At 39.8% G+C, this 14,778-nt stretch overlaps 1 pseudogene; it reads left to right on the top strand.

The window, feature by feature from the left end:
- The first annotated feature begins 2,098 nt into the window (after window positions 1-2,098).
- LOC145653286 (sialoadhesin-like) lies at window positions 2,099-14,705 on the top strand (annotated as a pseudogene).
- Window positions 14,706-14,778: the final 73 nt, after the last annotated feature.

Genomic DNA, 14,778 nt, shown 5'->3' with positions numbered 1-14,778 from the left:
GCGATCTCCCACAGGTAGGTTGGACTTCAACAGGCTGGGGTTCTTGCCGGCTTCCCTGGACTCTCTAGCAATCCTCGATGTAGTTTAATACGTGTCCCTGTCACTGTGTCTGTCCCCATCACATTGTCTGTGCCAATCACTTTGTCCCCCTTTGTGTCAGTGCCTGTACCTGTCAGTGTGTCTGTTCCCGTGTCTGTTGTTGTCCTGGTACATGTCCTTTGCCCCTCTGTCGGTTCGCGCTGGCCTGTATCGGGTCGCTTGGTCCTCCGGCTTCGCCATTTGGCGTTGTTTTCGGGGCTGTAGCCTGATAGGCTGGCACGTTGCTGGCAAGACGCGCCATTGGGGAGGGGCTCTGTCACGGTATGGCCCCTCCTCCAAAACATCTCCCCGTGTGTGTATGTTTGTCCATGTGTCCACACCCTCCCTCTGTTCCACACCTGATCCTTCTTGGGTGTCATAAAAGTCTATCGTTTATGTGTTACTGTGTCAGTCTTTAACAATGATAGCGTGTGTGTTGCGTCTTCTCTGTGTTATGTGTTAATAAACATACACTGTAGATTAAAATTTGAGAACACACAATTTCCTAAACGTCAAGGTCACTGAATTGCTATGTGAATTTATCCTAACAGGAGTAAAAGAGCAATATTTTAAGCTCATTTCATGATTTGTATATATTCTAAAGCACAGTATAAAAATTTAAATGAGATAATTGAAAAAGAACAATGATCAAATTTAGAGAACACTCAGATACCTGCAAGTTATTGGTGTTAATCTGGCACCTGGTGCTAATTTCCTTAATTATCTGACATACCCTATTTAACTGGCAGCCAAACTTTCCAGTTTCACTGACGTTGCAAGATGGTGAGCTGTTCCAAAGTGACTGAAATTCTCCAGCAGCAGGTTGTCCAGATGAAGGCCAAAGGGGTGACCCTATCAGCCGTAGCAAGAGAAGTTGATCATTCCAAGTCTGTGATTTCTAGAATATTGCATCTTTAAAACATCACAAACTCAATTAATCCACCAAGAAGGTTGGTCGCCCACGAAAGACAAATGCAAGAGAGGACAGGATAATGCGGAGAATCTCCACAGAAAATTGGTTCAACACTGCAGCTGGAATTGCTCGCCAGTTCACCACTGTACAGGGTAAGGATCGTAATACACTGTCTCGATGTTCAAGAGCATTTGGACTGAAAGCCCACTCTGCAGTAACCAAACCTCTCATTAGCAGAAAGAATCAAAAGGCTAGACTAACCTTTACTGAGGAGCATGTTGTGTGGACAGAGGAGAAGTGGTCCAGAGTTCACTTTAGTGATGAAAGCAATTTTAATTTATTTGGGTCTGATGGGAAACATGTTCATTGACAAACTGGGGAAAGACTGAACCCAAAGTGTGTAAAGAAGTCAGTGAAAAGCGGAGGAGGAAGTGTCATGGTTTGGGGAATGTTTTCGGCAGCAGGAGTTGGACCTCTCGTACGGATACATGGCAGAGTGAATGCAAGTGTGTACCAGAACCTTCAACAACACATGGTTCCTTCCTTGCATTCATCAATCAATCAGCCAGCAATTTTCATGCAGGCAAAGCCCCCTGTCACAGCAAAACGGGTAAAGCAGTTCCTTGAAACTGAAGCCATTGAAAGAATGAAATGGCCAGCCCAGAGTCCTGATCTAAACTCAGACATGAATATTTACCATTTTTTGCAGTGAAATGACCCTTCCACAATAAACACTTTTTTTTTATAGAGCTTGATTAATATCAATTCCTTTTTGCATGCAGTTGTTGTTTTTAGTCCTCAGGAATACATAGTTTGTTCAAGCAGACTCCCAGTCTCCTAATATTAATCCTGAGAAACTGATAGTCCTGTAGATTTTGTTTGACTGTTATGGATCTGTTATTGTGTTGAATATTGTTATTGTCTGTTTATTATGGTTGGGAAAGAATAGGCTCTGTGAATTTATCAGAATGTATGTAGAAAAGACGTATTAATTAACAGCATATGACATCGCATTGACACAACCTGTGGGCATGAGTGCTATTACTGCAGCATGCCTGAGCAAGAACATGAGGAAGAGGGTCAGAATGGAGCAGCATACAAGGGCTGATGGAACTGGACGCACATCCGAGTGTCGCGTTCACTTCGGAAAAGGCGGGTGTGTCCAAGCTGCATTGGCTGGCATCCGGACTCCCCCTGCTTGTCATGCACATGAACAAGGCTAAGGGTGCACGGAGCTCCGCGAGAGCCATGACTGATCTCTGGTCCCTGTGTTCTGCACTTCTGCCGCACGCGATTGTCAATACGCAAGACCAGATCAATCAGGTCGTAGAGAGAAGCCGGAGCATCACGGTGGACTACCTCACTGAGACCCTGGTAGAAAGTGGCCATCAGCGCTGAGGGGATCCATCCACTCTTGCTCCCACAGTGCGGAATTCAATCGCATAATCAGCCACCGCTCTTTCCCCCTGACACATATTAAGGAGACTGGAAATCATCTCCCCTCCAGCTACTGGATGGTCGAAAGTCCGCTTAAGGGAACATACATCAGTTTGATGCTTCCAGACCGGGGTGGCCCATGCCAGAGCCCACCCAGTCAGAAGGGAGATGATGTACGCCACCTTTGCTTGCTCTGTGGGGAACCAAGATGGCTGCTGCTCAAAAGGCAGTAAGCATTGAAGGAGGAACCCCCTACAACCTCCTGCCTCACCAGCATAGCACTTAGGGGCAGGGAGCAATGTGGGGCCTTAAAGAAGCCCGTGAGCAGCTCTCTTCTCCTAAATCTCAGAAGGAGTGTCAGCCTTGCCTGCACATTTGAGGTAGCAGATCGATTTAGTTTCCCAATTAGTTTGTGCACTAATTTCGAATTAGTGCACAGAGAGAGGGAGAGAGAGAGAGAGGGAAATGGAGAGAAAGAAAGAGGTCTAGAGAGGGATGGAGAGGAAAAGAGAGGAGAGAAGTAGAAAGTGAGAGAAGAATAGAGATGAACAAGAAGATTGAAAGAGAGGAATACAAAAAGTAGAGCTGGAGAGGATGGAGATGGTGAGGGAGAGGGGGGAGGATGACATGTGATGGCTGGGTAAAAGTGCTGATTGTTGGCACTGAGAGTCCACCCAGTGAAGGCCATTACTGAGTCATGCCATTTGACCAACTCTCCCAAGGACAGACAGACAGAATGGTAGACTGAATATTGAGGAGTACTTTTGCCATGCAAATAAAAATTGGTGACGGATGTTGAAGGCAACATTGTTTGTTTGTCTTTTTCTTATTGCAAATTAATATTACAAATTAGAGTTTCTCTGTAGTATATAAGTGCAGTGCTGAAGGTGTCACTTGATTACTGCCACAGAAAAGAAGTTACTTCGTCAGACACGCCCTCTAGTGGTAATCTTTTTCTTTTTTTTCTTTTTTTTTTTTACAGCAGTTACATTAAAGTGGAATTTTACCTCTTAAAAATCCACAGTGTTTGTATTTATACATGTATGACTTTCTTCTGTCCCACCATGTCCTAATTGTTATAATAACAGAAGACCTCTACATGCCTCCTACATTAAGAGTGATCCAGGATGAGGATGAAGTTATGCGAGGCCGTTTAGGGTGAAATCAGTGAAACAATTGCATACACGCACACTACTTGTGCATACCTATGAAACACTTGCACATACTTATGAAACATTTTCACATAAATTATCTACTACTTACATTTGGACATGATAACTTACACTTGTATATACACACGCATGCACATTCATTCACTGGTGTGCAAACCGAGAGTTTAACTAGGCTTGCGTGTATGTGTGTAGCAGCATGTGCGTAAAACAATTTTCAATGCGCCCAGGAGTCATTTCATTGTAACAGGAAGGCAGATATTTAGCATGTGTACAACACGCTCATGAAAATAAGATGTAGAGAGGACTGACATTTGTTTAATTGTACATAAGTTATATGTCCTTATGGTATAAGAACTCCTGATCAGTTATGGACAATTTAAGATTGCGGGTTAATGACCGGACATAGCTAATATTAGAAATAATAATATTATGTGCTACGTTATTTTGGTAAATATTCAGAACGAATGTTATTGATATCGGGAGGTTATTCTAATAAATGATGGCAAGATATCTGTTTTGAATATTTTCTCACATACTGTAGGCTGATTGGAAGATACTGAGAAGCTCACCTGCAGCCTAATGGTATGACATAGCCACGTCATTACCAGCAGGCTACATAGCATATAATCTTATCATTTCTAATTCAGTTAACTCTGGAACATTTGAACATTAAAAATCCTAAAATAGTTCTCGATAGATACACTAGGAATGTATTCCAAAATTTGCTTAAAATTCTCATTAGGTAATGAAGTGTTTTCTAGTGGTGGTACACCAATATGTTGTCTGTGCCACATCCATAGATCAATTCCAAAAAGTGAAACTGCAAGGATATTGAACTGCAAGGATATTACTTCAGAATCAGAATCAGAATTAGATGCTGACATGACAGTAACTTTTTTTAGAGACCTGTCTTCACCTCATATTGATGAGCATGCTGAACATGTTAAATATCTGCCTTCCTGTTACAATGAAATGACTTCCGGGCACACTGAAAATTGTTTTGCGCACATGCTGCTTACACACTTACATGCAAGCCTAGTTAAACTCTCTGTTTACACACCAGTGAATGAATGTGCATGTGTTTGTGTCAGTATATGCAAGTGTAAGTTATCAAAAAAACCTCAAATCCTCTCTCTCTCTCTCTCTCTCTCTCTCTCTCTCTCTCTCTCTCTCTCTCTCTCTCGCTCTCTCTCTCTCTCTCTCTCTCTCTCTCTCTCTCTCTCTGTGTTTGTGTGTGTGTGTTTAGGGGATCTCAGGTTGGATGTCCCTCACGGTCGAGCTCATGCTCTCTGCATCTAATGGACGGTTGCCTGTATTGAGAAGCTGTATTTGTTGCCTGTATTGAGAATAAAAATTGGGAACTGTATTGAGAAGCTTGGCTTATATTTACTTGGGTTTTTATAGGTTCCTCTGAATCATTATGAAACAGAACTTTCCTTCTGTTTATTTAAATAATGAGGAAGGAAACCAATGACCTCCCCCTGAGAATTCAGGAGGTCTGATCAGATATTTTCATTCCCATGCAACCACATGACAGACAACAGCTTGTAAGTATGCTTGTGTGTTTTAACCGATATTACATTCAAGTACTCTGCATTTATAATTAGGCTGTTTGAAAAGCTTGTGATTTCTGGATTTTGTCATTAATTATGTAACGGTATGGAATAATCCAGTGTCTTTTATTGAGGCAGATTTAGCACTTCTTTATTTCCCTTCACTTCTAAAAATTGCAACATTAAAATATCCTTGAAACATTGTTTAGGAGTACACTTGCACAGGCATGCAGTTTGGCAGGTTCAGCATCTTGCAAGTTTACCATCTCACACATCATCATCTCACAGGTTCATCTCACATGTTCACAATCTTACATGCTTGCTATTTCACTGGTACGCCATCTCACATGTTCACCATCTCATAGGATCACTATATCATAGGTTCCCCATCTCACAGGTTCATCTCTCAGGTTCACCATGTCTCATGCTCACCATCTCATAGGTTCACCATCTCTCATGTTCACGATGTCACAGGTTCACCATCTCTCATGTTCACGATGTCACAGGTTCACCATCTCTCATGTTCACAGTCTCACAGGTTCACCATCTCATAGGATCACTATATCATAGGTTCCCCATCTCACAGGTTCATCTCTCAGGTTCACCATGTCTCATGCTCACCATCTCATAGGTTCACCATCTCTCATGTTCACGATGTCACAGGTTCACCATCTCTCATGTTCACGATGTCACAGGTTCACCATCTCTCATGTTCACAGTCTCACAGGTTCACCATCTCACAGGTTCACCAACTCTCATGTTCACCATGTCACAGGTTCATCTCACATGTTCACCATCTTAAATATCCACCATCTAACATGTTCACCATCTCACAGGTACGCAATCTTAAATGTTCACCATCTGACATGTTCACCATCTCACAGGTTCACCATCTCACAGCTCCTCCACAGTGTTCTATTACTGACCACAGGGCTGCTGCTGTTGCAGTTATTTGAGTGACAGGATCTTCTCAGCCCAGTAGGGACATTGACAGCAACATCGCTGTGCTTGATACACTCTTCACCTCACAACATCCACTGCCATGCTACTGCAATGCCTCTACCATACCTGGTCACACTATATGTGTAGCTCAGCACCCCAGTACTTGTCGTCTCGTCTGTACCTATCTCACACTGCACACACTTGCTGCTGTTCGCACACTTGTCTTTTATGTTTAGACATAGTTTATGTATGAGATTAATAAAAAAAAAAAAATATATATATATATATATATATATATATATATATATATATATATATATATATATATAAACTATATGTTACATATAGTTTATATTTTGTTTTTATGAAGTTTCTTTCTCTATTTATCTTATTGTACTTAATCTTATTTAAACACCAAGAGAATTCTATGTACACTTGGCAAATTCTGATTCTGATTCTGATACCATTTCCATGCCTCTATCATGGCTGTGTAACTGCTGTGCTGAGACTGAGCCATTGCAATAATGTCCTGTCAGCAGTAGTCTTGTGGTCACACACTGACCAGTGATGAACAGGGTAGAAGGGAGTGACAGACTGCGCATGCCAAGAGATGTGAGCGTGATCTCACAAAACCCTGCAGGGAATTACAACAAGTGAGAGAGATGTCATTAGATTCTGCTTGAATAAAGTTGTAAGAGAGTACAAAAGTGAACCCTGATATTAGTCCTGACCTTAAAATGAACCCTGATTCCAGTCCTTACCTTAAAATGAATCCCAACTCCAGTCCTTAAAGAACCCCAATTCTTACTTATTCTTACAAATATTCTTACAAATTTGTAACTGTATCATCATTCTAGTCTTAGCAGAGGACCAAGCTTAGTTTGGAGAATATATTAATTACATATTAATACAATACATATTAAAAATAATAACGAAACTTAAATACATTTTGTCCAAAGGGAAATACTGTGATATTTGTAATGGGAGGAAATATTTCAGTAGCAGTGTTGCTCATGTTACTGGCTGGTAAACCTTTTTGTCAAATCTCTATTAATATTTTTCTATGATTGTGCCTGTGAGAGTTAAAGGTGCATTAAGGGGATCTCTACAAATCACCATGGCCATTTTAAGCCACCATTTTATATTTCTCTAACACTTACCTGAGAATTGAGTCTTGTAAAAAAAATCACTTTATGGAAAAAGAGAAAATATGAAATACATAAAGACCACAACGGATTTAAGATTTGTCACTAAATCCACCTCCTTGCACCTTTAAATTGCATGCCTCCATCACCAGTATCTGTTTGTTTATGTTGCAGCAGTGCACTGCTTTGTATGTTTTAAAACTGCAGAGTCCTGTTTGTGGTTCTAATGCCAATGTGTGTTTGTGTGGGTTTCATTAAGTTCAACTTCATCATCAGCGTCATCAGCATTTACACCATGACAGTCAGGCTCAGTTAAAGAGAAGAGATATTGATAAGAGTGTAAACACACACACACACACACACACATTATAGGGGTGAGTTTTCTCAGAGCTTTTGTGTTATTGGATCTGAAGTAAAAATCCCCTGCAAATATACACCTGATTCCTCTAATGTCATAGAGGCAGAGTGGTATCATATCCAGAGATCTGATGGAGAACCACAACACCCTTGACGAGTTTCTATAAGCACATTGTGGAATGACTGTACACTGATAATGTACAATGTGAAAGTAAGTGACTCTGGAATTTATAACTTCAGATTTAGAACATGGAGTAGTGAATGGATATCTGCTTCATCTGGAGTTACTCTCACTGTTACAGGTAATATCCCACATAAAACAAACAACAACCCCCCCCCCACACACACACACACACACACCCACTCACACACGCGCACACACACACACATCAATACACACACACATCAATACACACACACACACACATCAATACACACCCACTCACACACACAGTCACTGTCCTTTTTCAGCATGCAAGAGTTGGCCTTTACAGAACTCTGGTGTGGTGTCTACAGTGTAATAAAAGGTGAATTAACTATATTATGTATATAGAGTTCAAGGAAGAGGATAAAACAAAGTTTTCATTATTGTATTCATATCAATAAATAAATGAAAACATTTAAAGTTACCATCAACTTCCTTCAAAGGAAGAGACGTAGATTGTTTAGGTAACTGCGCCGAAATTAAAGGGCCTTTTAGATTAGGGGCTCTTTTGAAACAGAAACAGGGAGGGTTCAGTTGCAATTCTATACTCTTTGAAATGGGGGGCCAGGCTGGGGCCAGTGGCTATGTTAGAGGGGCCATGTGTTCATAAGAGCAAGGAAACTCACTCCTCATTTACTCCTCGTACTGTGAAAAAACATTACTGGAATACGTATAATAATGTTCAAATATATTCATATATATATATATATATATATATATATATATATATATATATATATATATATATATATATATATATATATATTCATATATATTCATATATATATATATATATATATATATATATATATATATATATTCATATATATATATATATATTCATATATATTCATATATATATATATATATATATATATTCATATATATATATATTCATATATATATATTTTTATATATATATATATATATATATATATATATATATATTCATATATATATATATATATTCATATATATATATTCATATATATATATATATATATATATATTCATATATATATATTCATATATATATATATATATATATATATATATATATGAATATATATATATATATATATATTCATATATATATATATATATTCATATATATATATTCATATATATATTCATATATATATTCATATATATATTCATATATATATATATATATATATATATATATATATATATATATTCACAATTTGGGGAAACCAGTTATCCCAGAGAACGTGAATCTGTAAATAACATTTGTTACAGAACATAACATTTTTTTTTTGTCAAATTTCTTGTGTGAGTTATACTAAGAATTCTAGTATCACACTTGATACATCCATGGTACATAATCATCTTGACTAATGTTGTAAAGTTCATTCCATTTAATGAGGAAATCAGTAGTATCTTTAAGGAAGGAAGGTAACTGGTAAACTAACTCCATATTGAGAGAGAGGCTCTGTTAGGAATAGACTGCCTGAAACAATGGGATGTCCTGGTGGATATTTATAGGCAGGTGTTTCTAAAATTGAGTTCAGTGAGTATATATACATGATGGATAAATATTATGCAGATTTCCTCTGCATTTATCTGGCTTGGTTTAAAAGCAAATATTAATATTAAAAGCTAACATATTAATTATTAATATTCATTCATGTTTTATGAATTACCAGAATTTATTTTTTCCTGAATGTGACTGTATCTGTGTGCTCTGAAAGGCTCAAATGTTGATCTATCCTACTCTTATAAATACCCTGGAGGACAAACGGTGACAGAATCATTCTGGTTTATTAAAGTGCAGCAGGTTGGTGTTGAAGCTGTGGATGTGAGAGAGGAAGAGGAGTATGAGGGGAGAGTGCAGTATAGACAGAGCTCCCAGAATGACTGTAGTATGACAATCACTCACCTGAGAGAGAGTGATGCTCACACATACAGGTTCAGATTCCACACTGATGGTCCTTGGGGTCCATACACTGGTGATCCTGGAGTATCTCTGTCTGTCACAGGTAATCACATAAGACTAGTTAACTATAAAAATATGCTATTTATAAAATTAACACCAAAGCTTCTTTCTTAAAATGATTTGCAGATCTGAAGGTTATGATGTCAAACACATATAGAGGGAATATCAAACTGACCTGCAGCTCCACCTGCATGCTGCCCAACAACCCCACCTACATCTGGTACAGGAATGGACACCCTGTATATAACCAGAACACTAATGGAATGTATGTGTATGACAGTAGTGAGGATGCAGGCAGCTACTCCTGTGCTGTAAGAGGATATGAGGAGCTCTGCTCTCCTGCTGTCTGTAAGATCCTCACTTTAAACTCTCATCACTCTGTCCGCATCTCACTGGCAACTTCTATCAGATAAAAAGTTTGTTTGATTGTTGTTTGTTTTTGCTGTTTTTTGCTGCTGGTTCTGCCTACATGTTTATAAGTAGCTGGGAAGCACCTTTCACTGTTGAGGGCTCTATACATTTGTGGGCACTGGCTAGCTGGTTCAGCAGTACTACATCAGTGTGTTTTGTTTGTGTTCTCATTGTCTCTTGCTCTTGTCCTCACTTTAAACTGCACTCACACTGTGTCACTGGCAACTTCTACTAGATTACAGTGAACTCATGCTGAGTCACATATGGCTAAGACATAAGACAACTACAGCATTTTTAGATATATTTCAATTTAAGAGTTTTCAGTGTTTAAGGTATTTTTGGAAAAAAATTTTTTTTTCGTTTTTCCATAAATCACTGCGTTTAATTTTTAAGTCCACTGTGTTTATGTTTACATACATATTATTGGCAGTTGGAAGTTTTAATCAACCACTGCTGTTCTTGGAAAAAAAAAGAAAAAAAAAGCAATATTTGTAAAGCAACCTTGAGTTTGAGAAAGGTGCTATATAAATGCAACTAATAATAATAATAATAATAATAATAATAATAATAATAACCTCTGTTGGCCTCCTTCATGGGTGGCCTGATTTTGACCAAAGAGCAAGTGTTACATTTTTTATTAGACTCTTACTGTGACAGGATGCAGGCGTGAGTCTCAAAACAACCAAACAACCAAACAAAGACACAAAAGTCTTTTAATGGCAAAAATTGAAGTAAAAGAATAAAAGTAAAAGTAAAAATAAGAGGACCATTTAAATGCTAAAGCCTTTACACATTGATCATCATCCATATAGTAAATCATAACTGGTAATAAAACCTAGTAAATAAACAGTAAATTACTTAGTAAATAAAAACTGGAAACAGAAGGAATATTCACAGGGATGGAAATGAGGAACAGGTGAGGCTGGAGACACACTAATGAGTAATAAAGGGGGACATGGCAACATGTGAGGAAAGGAGTGTAAACACAACACACGGTGACACGTTAACCGAGGACAACAACACATCAAACATGGCGAGAGGCATCACATGGATGAGGGCGTAAAGGAGGGGTCTATACTGTAACTGCACTTATAAGTAGTGTTCATGCAGACACTTAGGAACACAATAAAACCTGCTATGTAATTGTATAAACATGCACAAAATATACTGACATTACTTGCCCTTTTTAAAAACAGGTCATTCATGAAAGGGCCCGCTGGAAACTTGGCACAACTTCCCTGAGAACAAGACAAGTGACACAAGACAAGTCTTGTCGCCCAGCTTCTGATTATATACAACTGACTTTAAAAGAACTGGTAGTCTGTTTGTTCAGCTATGATTTACTCAGTTTATGTGTTACAGGTTTTTATGGAAAGGACAGCTGCTGGAGTGTAACTTGCGTCACCCAGAGCATCTGTGCTCTGATTGGTTCATCAGTGGACATACACGGTTACTACACCTTCCCAGATCAGCAGCCCACCCCCCAACCTGCCTGGTATGCCAGACTCCACCCACAGGTCAAAGAGCTGAGTCATGCTGATGACCGAGTGGAGGTTTTCAGTCACAGAGCTAATGTGAACACACTAAGCCTGAAACATCTCACAGAGAGTGACTCAGCAGAATATCTCCTCCAATTTAAAGCCCCCTACATGATACACACGGACAGCTCTGCTGGTGTGTCTCTCTCTGTCACAGGTAAGATAAGTCTTCTGTGTCTGGCAGTGTCACATGGTTCACCATCTGTGTGTTGAGCCCTGAAGACACTTATGAGAGTCTCCCATACAGGCCTGAAGGTGAATGTGGACTCTCCAGCAGTCCCAGGATCAGAGGGACAGACAGTAACACTGAGCTGCAGCTCCACCTGCACTCTGCCCTACAACCCCACCTACATCTGGTACAAGAATGGACAGCGTGTGTCTCACTGCACATCTGTCTCCTGCTCTGTATCTGCAGTCAGGGATGCAGTCAGTTATAGCTGTGCTACTGAAGGCCATGAGAACCTCCTCTCTCCTCCTGTGTGTGAGTGGAGAATTTACATATGAAAATCATGATGTCTTGATGCATTTAATAGTCAGTTAATATTAAACCAGAAACATCACTACAATCAATACTTACTACTACAGCTCATGATGATGATGATGCTCTTTGTTGTAGTTTCACAGTTATCAACTATAACTTCTGAATGTATAATAATCTCTCAACCAGACTGTGTATGAGAGTTTAGTTTTAATGTTAACAGTGTGTGTTTGTGTTCAGATGCCCCTAGAAACACCAGAGCATTGATGGTTTCCTCTGGAGAGAGAGTGGAGGGAGATTCAGTGACTCTGACCTGCAGCAGTGAGGAAAACCCTCCTGTTCTCACCTACTCCTGGTTTAAGCAGAGAGCAGCTGCAGACACACTGCTGGCAACAGGCCAGAATTACAGCATCTCCAACATCAGCTCCCAGCACAGTGGACTCTACTACTGCACCGCTCACAACCAGCTGGGACAGCACAACTCCGCCACCACCCTGCTGGATGTGTTATGTAGGTTCACTATTGTGAGATGTGTTAAGAATGTGTCCTTAAGTGATGTGTATACACACAGAACAGGTGGTCCCACATCCACAGTCCATGAACAGTGAGCTGATGAACAGTCAGCAGCAAATGAAGCATTACACTGTGGCTATGCAACTGTTTTATTCATTTTACTGATAGTCTTATAAATATCACTCTTTAAAGTTATTGTGTTCATGCAGGTTGTGCACTGAATGTTACTGTTTTCTGAAATATTTCCATAGATGGACCACTTTCAAACATGAACAGTCAAAATAAAAAGACATTAAATGTATTATTTCAATTCTTGCTCTCCTGCTCAGACCCTCCCAGAGTCCTGTCTGTTACTGACCGTGTGTCTGGTGACGCGGTGACACTGCTGTGCTACAGTGACTCCAACCCCATCAGTAATTACTCCTGGTACAAGAAGACAGGAAGTGATGTCATACTGTTTGTAAATGGAACCAATTTAACTATAGCTACAGGAAGAAGTGGACTTTTCTACTGTGGTGCAGAATCGATTTGGATCATCTAACTCATCAGAATGGTCATTTACTTCAGGTACAGTCTGGGTTGAATTCACTGCCTTATTGTCTACATGGTGATTAAAGAAAGTGAGACAACTATCTTGCACTTCCAGTGTCAGTTTGATGAGGTCATACAGCAAGACTTCTGTGACTGTTCACACGTCTGTGTAACATGGTGCCCTCTCCTTCCTGATGCAGGGAACCCAGCTGGAACATACACAGTTTCTGGAGTCACTGTGGGTATGTTTCTGACTCTCATTCTCCCTCAAAAATAAATAAATAAATAAAACTAAAAATCTTGACAGAGGCCAAAGCAATTTTACTAGTTATAGAAAATGCTTATACCTACTGGCCAGCTATTTTAAATCCTAAAATTTTACATCTTTTATTTAATCTTAAAATTTGGTTTCATGTTAAGACTTGGAAAAAAATAATTACATATACATAAGTGTATATGTTAAGTAAAATCAAAGAAGAAGAATTCACTGTTTTGGAAAGCATGCATCAGTAAAAAAAATTGTTCAAAATAGAATTTTGTTAAATAAAATGCCTCAATGTATTAAAACCAAAAAAATCACTTTTTGGAAGGAAATGTAACACTTTTTACTAGAGCATGTCATGAAGTAAATGCAAAATGTGACATTTTGAGTGAAATTGTTTGTCTAGCTATATATAGTACAAAGTAAGAATTACAACATTAAATAAGTTAAATAGCACTTCACAGTGACCTTGACATTTAGGAAATTGTGTGTTGTTCTCAAATTTTAATCTGCAGTGTATGGTTATTAACACATAAAACACAGGAGACACAGCACACACGCTATCATTGTTAAAGACTGACAGTAACACGTAAACGATAGACTTTTATGACACATAAGAAGGATCAGGTGTGGAACAGAGGGAGGGTGTGGACACATGGACAAACATACACACACACCCACAAACACACACGGGGAGATGTTTTGGAGGAGGGGCCATACCGTGACAGAGCCCCTCCCCAACGGCGCGACTTGCCAGCAACGTGCCAGCCTATCGGGCTACAGCCCCGAAAACAACGCCAAATGGCGAAGCCGGAGGACCGAGCGACCCGATACAGTCCAGCGCGAACACGACAGAGGGTCGAAGGACATGTACCAGGACAACGACAGATACGGGAACAGACACACTGACAGGTACAGGCACTGACACAAAGGGGGACAAAGCGATTGGCTCAGGCAATGTTATGGGGACAGACACAGTGACAGGGACACGTATTAAACTACATCGAGGATTGCTAGAGAGTCCAGGGAAGCCGGCAAGAACCCCAGCCTGTTCCCCAGTCGTCGGCTGGGCTGAAGTCCAACCTGCCTGTGGGAGATCGCCCCTCGCCGATTTAGGGGGCGGTGACTTCTGCGCACTCATTTCAGGAGGCGCACCAGCTACTTTGCCTGTCTCCGGGAGTTTCCTCCTCGGACAACGACGACACCTCTCTGAAAGTCACATGAGGCATCTTGCATGCCTCAGAGCGGCGTGCCCTGGGCGGCGCCTTGGACGGAAGCTTGGGTAC

Source organism: Electrophorus electricus, chromosome 23, assembly GCF_041902795.1.
Source record: "Electrophorus electricus isolate QZ-2024a chromosome 23, ASM4190279v1, whole genome shotgun sequence".
In the NCBI taxonomy this organism is placed as follows: Eukaryota; Metazoa; Chordata; class Actinopteri; order Gymnotiformes; family Gymnotidae; genus Electrophorus; species Electrophorus electricus.
Note: the sequence above shows the minus strand (reverse complement) of the source record. Positions and strands in the feature narration are given on the sequence as shown.